The sequence below is a fragment of the Ovis aries genome, chromosome 10, assembly GCF_016772045.2.
Source record: "Ovis aries strain OAR_USU_Benz2616 breed Rambouillet chromosome 10, ARS-UI_Ramb_v3.0, whole genome shotgun sequence".
Classification (NCBI taxonomy): domain Eukaryota; kingdom Metazoa; phylum Chordata; class Mammalia; order Artiodactyla; family Bovidae; genus Ovis; species Ovis aries.
The window spans coordinates 71970852-71984243 of record NC_056063.1 but is presented as its reverse complement, the minus strand read 5'-3'; positions in this window follow the sequence as shown (position 1 = coordinate 71984243).

The following is a 13392-nucleotide window of genomic DNA, read 5'->3' as shown; positions in this document are numbered from 1 at the left end:
TGACCACGATCAAGAATCACAGCACCCTGAGCAGCGTCTTTCCATGTGGCCCTTGGAGCTGAGGTGTCACCATCGCCATTTCTCCCCAGGAACTCTGGTCTAAAGGACTGGGAATGTGAGGCCTCTGCAGGAGGTGATCTGTGAGCAAGTGAAAGTCAACTCAGCACAAAGGGAAAGAAAAAAGTTTAAATTTTTTGACCCAGGTCCTCCTTTTTGTTGTTTAGTTGCTCAGTCATGTCCAACTCTTTTGTGAGCCCATAAACTGTAGCCTACCATGCTCCTCTGTCCTTGGGATTTTCTGGACAAGAATACTGGAGTGGGTTGCCATTTCCTTCTTCAGGGTAACTTCCTGAACAGGGATCAAACCCGTATATCCTGTGTCTCCTGCATTGGTAGGCAGGTACTTTACCACTGAGCCACCTGGGAAGACCCAGATTCTACTTTTACCCCCAGAGAATTGTTGATGGGCTTTTCTAGTGACTGCTTTATCAGCACCCAGCCTCCTGGAATATTAAGGGCACTGCCTCACCTTTAATGACTGCTTCCTTTGTTTCCTGTGGTGATCACCCTGATGAAAAGAAAGAAATCAATTTGTTTCTTAAACCTGAAGAAAGGTAGTCATATAATCAATTTTGTTTGTTTTGTAGTTTTTTTACCCATAAAGTAACTCCCTCTTGCAGGGGCTTGATGTTGCTCCTGAAATGAGTGGAAGTCCTTGGTGCCCATTTGCGGGGGACTGCCCGTGAAGGGTCAAGTCTTGGGAGCTGCTCAGCAGGTATGCAGAGCCCTAGGACATGTTCCTAAGCTCCCTGTCCCGCCACCCTCAAGAATTTTTATAGCCCTTAAGACTCCAGGATGTCCAGTTCCTGCAACATGTCCTAGAAGATAGATTATCTTATTATGTATACAATGGTAAGGGTCTGGTGATTCTCTGTACACAACTGGTGATTGTATCCTGAGATTAAAAAACAACCTTGTGAATGTCATAAGTCACGTACTTTACCCTATATATACTGCAGCACAATAAAGCAAGGTATCAGCCATTTTGGGCTGATCCTCTCAACCCCATCTTTTGTCTCTCTCTTATTTTTCTTAGCGGGGACGCTCCGTTCTCTCCTTGTGCAGGTGCGACTCTTGCTTGTGCTGGCCGCAGCAGGTGGCGCCCAACGTGGGGCAGCTCGACAGTTTTCCTCGCCACTACTCGCTGAAAAGAGTGAGTATATAAGTATACAAGTGAATTAAATTGAGGAGGAGTAGTAAGGTATACAGTTGAGAGTATAAATATGGGACAGACGCATAGTCGTCAATTGTTTGTACATATGTTATCTGTAATGTTAAAACATCGGGGAATTACTGTTTCCAAACCTAAATTAATCAATTTCTTTCATTTATTGAGGAAGTTTGCCCTTGGTTCCCCAGAGAAGGCACAGTAAATTTAGAGACATGGAAGAAAGTAGGGGAACAAATTCGGACTCATCATACTCTACATGGCCCTGAAAAAGTCCCTGTTGAAACTTTATCCTTTTGGACACTAATTCGTGATTGCCTGGACTTTGATAATGATTAATTAAAACGTTTAGGAAATTTATTAAAACAGGAAGAAAATCCTCTCCATGTTCCTGATTCGGAACCCAGGTACGCTGTTCCCGAGGGAGTTGAAGACGACCCTCAGTTTTTTAAATTATCGCGTCCTTCGGATAATGACGATTTACTTTCATCCACAGATGAGGCGGAATTAGATGAAGAAGCTGCTAAATACCATCAAGAAGATTGGGGTTTTTTGGCACAAGAAAAGGGGGCGTCAACAACTAAAGACGATTTGGTTGAATGTTTAAAAAATCTCACTGTTGCTTTGCAGAACTCAGGAATTAAGCTTCCTAGTAACAATTCTAAACCTCCTTCTGCTCCGCCTCTTCCCCCTGCCTATGCTCCTTCTGTTGTGGCTGGTCTCGATCCCCCTCCAGGGCCTCCTCCACCGTCTGAGATTGTGTCTCCGCTACAGAAGGCATTGAGGCAAGCACAACGACTCGGTGAGGTTGTCTCCGATTTTTCTCTTGCTTTTCCTGTCTTTGAATATAACAATCAGCGCTTTTATGAAGCATTGCCTTTTAAACAATTAAAAGAGTTAAAGATTGCTTGTTCACAATACGGTCCTACTGCTCCATTCACTATTGCTATGATAGAAAGTTTGGGTACTCAAAATTTACCCCCAAACGATTGGAAACAAATAGCTAGGGCCTGTTTGTCAGGGGGAGATTACTTGCTATGGAAATCTGAATATGTTGAACAGTGTGCTCGTATAGCTGATGTTAATCGGCAACAAGGTATACAGACCTCTTATGAAATGTTGACTGGTGAAGGCGCTTTCCAGGCCACTGATACTCAACTTAATTTCTTACCTGGTGCATATGCACAAATATCAAATGCGGCTCGGCAGGCTTGGAAAAAACTTCCTAGCTCCAGTACTAAGACAGAAGATCTTTCAAAAGTCCTACAGGGACCTGATGAGCCTTATCAGGACTTCGCAGCACGGCTCTTAGATACTATAGGTAAGATAATGTCAGATGAAAAGGCTGGGATGGTATTAGCAAAACAATTGGCTTTTGAAAACACTAACTCTGCCTGTCAAGCTGCTTTACGACCTTATCGAAAAAAGGGAGATTTATCTGATTTTATTCGCATTTGCGCTGACATTGGACCCTCCTACATGCAAGGCATTGCTATGGCAGCAGCATTACAAGGAAAAAGCATTAAAGAGGTACTTTTTCAGCAGCAAGCCCGGAACAAGAAAGGACTTCAAAAGTCAGGTAATTCGGGTTGCTTTGTTTGTGGTCAACCTGGCCATCGGGCTGCAGTGTGCCCCCCAAAACAACAAACCTCTGTTAACACTCCTAATTTGTGCCCACGATGTAAAAAAGGAAAGCATTGGGCCCGAGATTGTCGTTCTAAAACGGATGTTCAAGGTAATCCTTTACCCCCGGTTTCGGGAAACTGGGTGAGGGGCCAGCCCCTGGCCCCGAAACAATGTTATGGGGCAACACTGCAGGTTCCAAAAGAACCATTGCAGACCTCTGTCGAGCCACAAGAGGCAGCGCGGGATTGGACCTCTGTGCCACCTCCTACACAGTATTAACTCCCGAGATTGGGGTTCAAACCCTTGCCACAGGAGTGTTTGGGCCTTTACCTCCAGGGACAGCTGGACTGCTTTTGGGGCACAGCAGTGCGTCTTTAAAGGGAATACTTATTCATCCTGGTGTAATTGACTCTGATTATACAGGGGAGATAAAAATACTAGCCTCCGCTCCTAACAAAATTATTGTAATCAATGCAGGACAACGTATAGCTCAACTCCTTTTAGTTCCATTAGTTATACAGGGAAGAACAATTAACCGAGACCGTCAAGATAAAGGTTTCGGGTCCTCTGACGCCTATTGGGTGCAAAATGTTACCGAGGCGCGACCAGAGCTTGAGCTACGCATTAACGGTAAGCTTTTCCGCGGAGTGCTTGATACAGGGGCCGACATTAGTGTTATTTCTGAAAAATACTGGCCTACTACATGGCCCAAACAAATAGCTATTTCCACTCTTCAAGGTATCGGCCAAACTACCAATCCAGAACAAAGTTTGTCCCTTCTTACTTGGAGGGATAAAGATGGCCATACAGGTCAATTTAAACCTTATATTCTGCCCCATCTTCCAGTTAATCTATGGGGGCGTGATATTTTAAGTAAAATGGGTGTTTATTTATATAGTCCTTCACCCACTGTAACAGATTTGATGTTAGATCAGGGCTTACTCCCAAACCAAGGTTTGGGTAAACAACATCAAGGCATCACTTTACCCCTTGATTTAAAATCTAATCAAAGTCGAAAAGGCTTGGGGTGTTTTCCCTAGGGACCTCTGATTCTCCTGTGACACATGCCGATCCTATTGGTTGGAAATCTGAGGAACCGGTATGGGTCGATCAGTGGCCCCTAACACAAGAGAAACTTTCTGCCGCACAACAGCTGGTGCAGGAACAGCTGAGACTTGGGCATATTGAACCCTCTACCTCTGCGTGGAATTCCCCAATTTTTGTCATTAAAAAGAAATCTGGAAAATGGAGATTGCTACAAGACCTTCGTAAGGTAAATGAAACGATGATGCATATGGGAGCCCTACAACCTGGGTTGCCCACTCCTTCCGCTATACCTGATAAATCCTATATCATTATTATAGATTTAAAAGATTGTTTTTACACTATTCCTCTTGCACCTCAAGATTGTAAAAGATTTGCCTTTAGTTTACCCTCTGTTAATTTTAAAGAGCCTATGCAACGCTATCAATGGAGAGTCCTCCCACAAGGAATGACTAATAGCCCTACGTTGTGTCAAAAATTTGTTGCTACAGCATTAGCTCCCGTTCGTCAACGTTTTCCTCAATTATATTTAGTTCATTATATGGGTGATATATTACTAGCTCATGCTGACGAACATCTATTGTATCAAGCTTTTTCTATTCTGAAAAAACAATTAAGTCTTAATGGTCTTGTCATCGCTGATGAAAAAATTCAAACCCACTTCCCTTATGATTATTTAGGCTTCTCCTTATATCCTCGTGTTTATAATACCCAATTAATAAAATTACAGACTGACCATTTAAAAACTCTAAATGATTTTCAAAAACTTCTAGGAGACATTAATTGGATACGGCCTTATTTAAAATTACCCACTTATACCCTGCAACCATTATTTGATATCCTTAAAGGTGACTCTGACCCTGCGTCACCCCTTACACTTTCTTTAGAAGGACGATCAGCCTTAAATTCTATAGAAGAAGCCATTAGGCAACAACAGGTTACTTATTGTGATTACCAGCGATCATGGGGCCTATATATACTTTCTACCCCTCGAGCACCCACAGGAGTACTTTATCAAGATAAACCTTTACGATGGATATATCTATCTGCTACTCCAACTAAACATCTGCTCCCTTACTATGAGCTTGTTGCAAAAATTGTAGCAAAAGGACGTCATGAGGCCATCCAATATTTTGGTATGGAACCCCCTTTCATTTGTGTTCCCTATGCTTTAGAACAACAAGATTGGCTTTTTCAATTTTCAGATAATTGGTCTATAGCTTTCGCAAATTACCCGGGACGGATTACTCATCATTATCCTTCTGATAAACTGTTACAATTTGCTAACTATCATGCCTTTACTTTCCCAAAAATAGTTCGCCGACAACCCATTCCCGAAGCGACACTTATATTTACAGATGGATCTTCTAATGGTACTGCAGCTTTAATTATTAACCATCAAACCTATTATGCACATACCAGTTTCTCTTCTGCTCAGGTTGTTGAATTATTTGCAGTTCATCAGGCATTGCTAACTGTACCCACTTCCTTCAATTTATTTACAGACAGCTCCTATGTGGTCGGAGCTTTACAGATGATCGAAACTGTTCCAGTTATCGGCACAACCTCTCCTGAAGTTCTTAACTTGTTTACATTAATTCAACAGGCTCTTCACCGTCGCCAACACCTGTGTTTCTTTGGGCATATTCGTGCACATTCCACCCTTCCTGGTGCCCTGGTACAAGGCAATCACACTGCGGACGTTCTTACTAAACAAGTGTTTTTTCAATCAGCTATCGATGCAGCCCGAAAATCTCATAACTTACATCATCAAAATAGTCATTCTTTACGGTTACAATTTAAGATTTCCCGTGAAGCTGCACGACAAATCGTTAAATCTTGCTCTACCTGTCCTCAATTCTTTGTTCTCCCTCAATATGGTGTCAACCCTCGAGGTTTACGCCCTAATCACCTCTGGCAAACAGATGTTACTCACATTCCTCAATTTGGGCGTCTTAAATATGTTCATGTCTCTATCGACACCTTTTCCCATTTTCTCATGGCCTCCCTTCATACTGGAGAATCAACTCGTCACTGTATTCAACATTTGCTTTTTTGCTTTTCTATTTCAGGAATCCCACACACCCTTAAAACAGATAATGGACCCGGTTGTACTAGCCGTTCTTTTCAACGTTTTTGTCTTTCTTTCCAAATTCATCATAAAACAGGAATTCCTTATAATCCACAGGGGCAAGGTATTGTAGAACGAGCTCATCAACGCCTTAAACATCAATTATTAAAACTAAAAAAGGGGAATGAACTGTATAGTCTCTCACCGCATAACGCCTTAAATCATGCTCTTTATGTTCTAAACTTTTTAACTTTAGACGCAGAAGGCAATTCAGCAGCCCAGCGTTTTTGGGGAGAACGGTCCTCATGCAAAAAACCACTTGTACGATGGAAAGATCCACTTACCAATCTGTGGTATGGGCCAGACCCTGTATTAATATGGGGACGGGGGCATGTTTGTGTTTTTCCACAGGATGCCGAAGCGCCGCGCTGGATTCCGGAGAGGCTGGTACGCGCGGCGGAGGAACTCCCTGACATATCAAATGCATCGCATGACACTGGACGAGCCCACGAGTGAGCTGCCTACCCAAAGGCAGATTGAGGCATTGATGCGATATGCCTGGAATGAGGTTCATGTACAACCCCCAGTGACACCTACTAATATACTGATCATGTTATTATTATTGTTACAGCGGATACAAAACGGGGCGGCTGCGGCTTTTTGGGCATACATTCCTGATCCGCCTATGATTCAATCATTAGGATGGGATAAAGAAATAGTACCTGTCTATGTCAACGATACAAGTCTTTTAGGAGGAAAATCAGACATTCACATTTCTCCTCAGCAAGCCAATATCTCTTTTTATGGTCTTACTACACAATATCCTATGTGCTTTTCTTATCAATTACAGCATCCTCACTGTATACAGGTGTCAGCTGATATCTCCTATCCTCGAGTGACTATTTCTGGCATTGATGAAAAAACCGGGAAAAGATCGTACCGTGACGGAACCGGACCTCTCGACATTCCGTTTTGTGACAAACATTTAAGCATCGGCATAGGAATAGACACTCCTTGGACTTTATGTCGAGCACGGGTCGCATCGGTGTACAACATCAACAATGCCAATGCCACCCTTTTATGGGACTAGGCACCTGGGGGAACACCCGATTTCCCCGAATATCGAGGACAACATCCACCCATTTTCTCTGTAAACACTGCTCAAATATATCAAACAGAACTGTGGAAACTTTTGGCTGCTTTCGGTCATGGCAATGGTCTATATCTGCAACCCAATATTAGTGGGAGTAAATATGGTAATGTAGGAGTTACGGGGTTTCAATACCCCCGAGCTTGTGTCCCTTACCCATTCATGTTGTTACAAGGCCATGCAGAAATAACATTGTCATTGAATATTTATCATTTAAATTGTTCTAATTGCGTACTTACTAATTGCATTAGAGGTGTTGCCAAAGGAGAACAAGTTATAATAGTAAAACAACCTGCTTTTGTAATGTTACCTGTTGAAATAACTGAAGCCTGGTATGATGAGACTGCTTTAGAATTGTTTCAACGCATTAACACGGCTCTTAGCCGCACTCAAAGAAGTGTAAGCCTTATTATTCTGGGTATAGTATCTTTAATCACCCTTATAGCAACTGCTGTTACTGCTTCTGTATCTTTAGCACAATCCATTCAGGCTGCTCATACTGTAGACTCCTTGTCATATAATGTTACTAAAGTAATGGGAACACAAGAAGATATAGATAAAAAAATGGAAGATAGATTATCCGCTTTATATGATGTGGTTAGAGTTTTAGGAGAACAAGTTCAGAGCATTAGTTTTCGCATGAAAATTCAATGTCATGCTAATTATAAATGGATTTGTGTTACAAAAAAGGCTTACAATGCATCTGACTTTCCATGGGATAAGGTGAAAAAATATCTGCAAGGAATTTGGTTTAATACTAATGTTTCTCTAGATCTTTTGCAATTGCATAATGAAATTCTTAATATTGAAAATTCTCCAAAAGCTACTCTGAATATAGCTGATACTGTCGATAATTTTTTACAAAATTTATTTTCTAACTTCCCTAGCCTTCATTCACTGTGACGAAGCATAATTGCTGTGGGCGCGGTTCTGACTGTTGTACTTATCGTAATTTGTTTAGCTCCTTGTCTTATTCGTAGCATTGTTAAAGAATTTTTATATATGAAAGTTTTGATACATAAAAACATGTTGCAGCACCGGCATCTTATGGAGCTTTTAAAAAAATAAACAGAGGGGAGCTGCGGGGGACTGCCCGTGAAGGGTCAAGTCTTGGGAGCTGCTCAGCAGGTATGCAGAGCCCTAGGACATGTTCCTAAGCTCCCTGTCCCGCCACCCTCAAGAATTTTTATAGCCCTTAAGACTCCAGGATGTCCAGTTCCTGCAACATGTCCTAGAAGATAGATTATCTTATTATGTATACAATGGTAAGGGTCTGGTGATTCTCTGTACACAACTGGTGATTGTATCCTGAGATTAAAAAACAACCTTGTGAATGTCATAAGTCACGTACTTTACCCTATATATACTGCAGCACAATAAAGCAAGGTATCAGCCATTTTGGGCTGATCCTCTCAACCCCATCTTTTGTCTCTCTCTTATTTTTCTTAGCGGGGACGCTCCGTTCTCTCCCTGTGCAGGTGCGACTCTTGCTTGTGCTGGCCGCGGCACCCATTATTTGACAAAGACAACTAGTACTGTTTAAATAGGGAAGGGAAGGGCCTACGCATCAGGGTGCAAGAGAACTAGGTCTGAGCTCCTGAGAAAGGGGCTAAGATGGCTTCTTTACTATGGAAATGGTTTATCTATGCTCACAGCCTTGTCTAACTCAATGAAACTATCAGCCATGCAGTGTAGGGACACCCAAGACAGATGGGTCATGCTGAAGAGTTCTGACAAAATGTGGTCCACTGGAGAAGGGAATGGCAAACCACTTCAGTATTCTTCCCTTGAATACACGAGCCCCATGTACAGTATGAAAATGCAAAAAGATAAGACACTGAAAATTGAACTCCCCAGGTCAGTAGGTGCCCAATATGCTACTGGAGATCAGTGGAGAAATAACTCCAGAAAGAATGAAGAGATGGTGCCAAAGCGAAAACAACACCCAGTTGTGGATGTGACTGGTGATGGAAGCAAGGTCTGATGCTGTAAACAGCAATATTGCATAGGATCCTGGAATGTTAAGTCTGTGAATCAAGGCAAATTGGAAGTGGTCAAACAGGAGATGGCAAGAATGAACATCAACATTTTAGGAATCAGCAAACTAATATGGACTGCAATGCTGCTAAGTCGCTTCTGTGTGACCCTGTGGACTGCAGCCCACCAGGTTCCTCTGTCCATGGGATTCTCCAGACAAGAGTACGGGAGTGGGTTGCAATGGGTGAATTTAACAGATGACCATTATATCTACTATTGTGGGCAAGAATCCCTTAGAAGAAATGGAGTAGCCATCATAGTCAACAAAAGAGTCCAAATTGAAGTGTTTGGATGCAATCTCAAAAACAACAGAGTGATCTCTTTTCATTTCCAAGGCAAGCCATTCAATATCACAGTAATCCAAGCCTATGCCTGGCCAGTAATGCTGAAGAAGCTGAAGTTGAACGGTTTTAGGAAGACCTACAAGACTTTCTAGAACTAACACCAAAAAAAGATGTCGTTTTCATTTTAGGGGACAAGAATGTGAAAGTAGGAAGTCAAGAAACACCTGGAGTTACAGGCAAGTTTGGCCTTGGAGTACAGAATGAAGCAGGGCAAATGCTAATAGAGTTTTGCCAAGAAAACACACTGGTCATAGCAAACACCCTCTTCCAACAACACAGGAGAAGACACTATGCATGGACATCACCAGGTGGTCAACACCAAAATTACATTGATTATATTCTTTGCAGGCAAAGATGGAGAAGCTCTATACAGTAAGCAAAAACAAGACTGGGAGCTGACTGTGGCTCAGATCATGAACTCCTTATGGGAAAATTCAATCTTAAATTGAAGAAAGTAGGGAAAACAACTAGATCATTGAGGTATGACCTAAATCATATCCCTTACGATTATACTGTGGAAATGAGAAATAGATTTAAGGACTAGATCTGATAGAGTGGCAGATGAACTATGGATGGAGGTTCGGGAAATTGTACAGGAGAAAGGGTTCAAGACCATCGCCAAGAAAAATAAATGCAAAAATACAAAATGACTATCTGAGGAGGCTGTAAAAATATCTGTGAAATGAAGAGAAGTGAAAAGCAAAGGAGAAAAGGAAAGATATACCCATTTGAATGCAGAGTTCCAAAGAATAACAAAGAGAGATAAGAAAGCCTCATTAGTGATCTATGCAAAGAAATACAGGAAAACAGTAAAATGGGAAAGACTAGAGATCTCTTCAAGAAATAAAGGGAACATTTCATACATGGATGAGTACAATAAAGGACAGAAATGGATGGACCTAACAGAAGCAGAAGATATTAAGAAGAGGTGGCAAGAATACACAGAAGAACTATACAAAAAAAGATCTTCACAACCCAGATAATCATGATGGTGTGATTACTCACCTAGAGCCATCCTGGAATGTGAAGTCAAGTGGGTCTTAGGAAGCATCACTACGAAAAAAAGCTAATGGAGGTGATGGAATTCTAGATGAGCTATTTCAAATCCTAAAAGATGATGCTGTGAAAGTGCTGCATTCAACATGCCAGCAAATTCGGAAAACTAAGCAGTGGCCACAGGACTGGAAAAGGTCAGTTTTCATTCCAGTTCCAAAGAAAGGCAATGCCAAAGAATGCTCAAACCATGGCACAACTGCACTCATCTCACACACTAGTAAATTAATGCTCAAAATTCTCCAAGCCAGGCTTCAATGATATGTGAGCTGTGAACTTCCAGATGTTCAAGCTTGTTTTAGAAAAGGTAGAGGAACTAGAGATCAAATTGCTAACATCCACTGGATCATCAAAAAAGCAAGAGAGTTACAGAAAACATCTACTTCTGCTTGATTGACTATGCCAAAGCCTTTGACTGTGTGGATCACAATAAACTGTGGGAAACTCTGAAAGAGATGGGAATACCAGACCACCTGACCTGCCTCTTGAGAAACCTGTATGCAGATCAGGAAGCAACAGTTAGACGCGGACACGGAACAACAGACTGGTTCCAAATAGGAAAAGGAGTACGTCAAGGCTATATATTGTCACCCTGCTTATTTAACTTCTATGCAGAGTGCATCATGATAAACGCTAGGCTGGAAGAAGCACAAGCTGGAATCAAGATTGCCTGGAGTAATATCAATAACCGCAGATATGCAGATGACAGCACCCTTATGGCAGAAAGTGAAGAAGAACTAAAGAGCCTCTTGATGAAAGTGAAAGAGGAGAGTGAAAAAGTTGGCGTAAATCTCAACATTCAGAAAACTAAGATCATGGCACCCAGTCCCATCACTTCAAGGCAAATAGATGGGGAAACAGTGGCCAAGTTTATTTTTGGGGGTTACAAAATCACCGCAGATGGTGACTGTAGCCCTGAAATTAAAAGACACTTACTCCTTGTGAAAAAATTTATGACCAACCTGCTGCTGCTGCTGCTAAGTCACTTCAGTCGTGTCTGACTCCTTGTGACCCCATAGATGGCAGCCCACCAGGCTCCCCCATCCCTGTGATTTTCTAGGTAAGAACACTGGAGTGGGTTTCCATTTCCTTCTCCAATGCATGAAAGTGAAAAGTGAAAGGGAAGTCACTTCGTCATGTCCAACTCTTCGCGACCCCATGGACTGCAGCCCACCAGGCTCCTCCATCAATGGGATTTTCCAGGCAAGAGTACTGGAGTGGGGTGCCATCGCCTTCTCCATGACCAACCTAGACAGCATATTTAAAATTAGAGACATTATTTGGTCCACAAAGATCCATCTAGTCAAGGCTATGATTTTTCCAGTAGACATGTATGGATGTGAGAGTTGGACTGTAACACCAAAGAACTGATGCTTTTGAACTATGATGTTGCAGAAGACTCTTGAGAGTCCCTTGGACTGCAAGGAGATCCAACCAATGCATCTTAAAGGAAATCACTCCTGAATATGCATTGAAAGGACTGATCTTGAAGCTGGAGAAGGTGTCAACACAGGATGAGATGGTTATATGGCATCACCGACTCCATGGATATGAGTTTGAGTAAACTCCAGGATTTAGTGATGGACAAGGAAACCTGGCATACAACAGTCCATGGGGTCACAAAGATTCGAACACGACTGAGTAACTGAACTGAACTGAATGCTTTTGAGATAGGAAGGAAGGGGCACAGTTGTTAACAGAATGAGGAGGGGGCACAGATATTAAGAAAAACAGAATCCCACAAAAACTGTCTGAAACCAGCTACAATCAAAATGGTATTGAGCATGGTTTAGTCACTGACCTCTAAATCATTTCACCTTCATCATTACACTAAAAATCACTCCCCTCACATCATGATAGGCACCATGATAGTCCAAGGCTGACCATAAAAAGCCTAGAAGTGTGCAGTTGTTCAGTTCCTTAAAATCCATCTCTTCCCCAGAATAGCAAAGATATTCCTCCTACTCTCTATCCTGTGAAATAACCCATCCCATAAAAACTCACAACCCCATACTTTGGGGGCACCCTTGCCTAAGAGAGGGTCTACATTGTGTCTATAGAGTGTTTGTCTCCCTGAGTAAGTTCATTTTCACTCTATTTCAGCTTGCTTTTTGATTCTTCCCTGTAAAAGCTAAGGATCCTCACTGGGCAGCTGGTCCCTTGGCTCCCAGGACAGGATATTTCATTTTCCTGCACCACTTGTAACCTAGAGGATGAAGAATAGGGATTATAGATCTGACCTGATTATAAAGTAGTTGACCTACATTTAAGAAGAGTTCTCATTTATTGTCCTAGTGTCTCCTAAACTTTAGCAAGTCTGATTTCTTCTTTCACAGCAGATTTTAAAAATTTGTTTTGTTTTAAAATCAGCTCTGCTATAGGATTTTTGGGCTTCCCTGATAGCTCAGTTGGTAAGAAATTGGTCTGCAATGCAGGAGACCCACTTTTGATTCCTGGGTCAGGAAGATCTGCTGGAGAAGGGATAGGCTACCCACTCTATTATTCTTTTACTTGCTTCACAGCTGGTAGAGAATCCACCAGTAATATGGGAGACCTGGGTTAGATTCCTGGGTTGGGAAGATCCTATGAAGAAGGGAAAGGCTACCGGCTCCACAATTCTGGCATTGGAGAATTCCATGGACTATACAGCCCATGGGGTTGTAAAGAGTCAGACATGACTGAGTGACTTTCACTTCAATTCACTTCAGTTCATTCAATCAGCCACGTCCGAATCTTTGCAACCCCATGAACTGCAGCACACTAGGCTTCCCTGTCCATTGCCAACTCCCGGAGTTTGCCCAAACTCATATCCATTGAGTTGGTGATGCCATCCAACCAT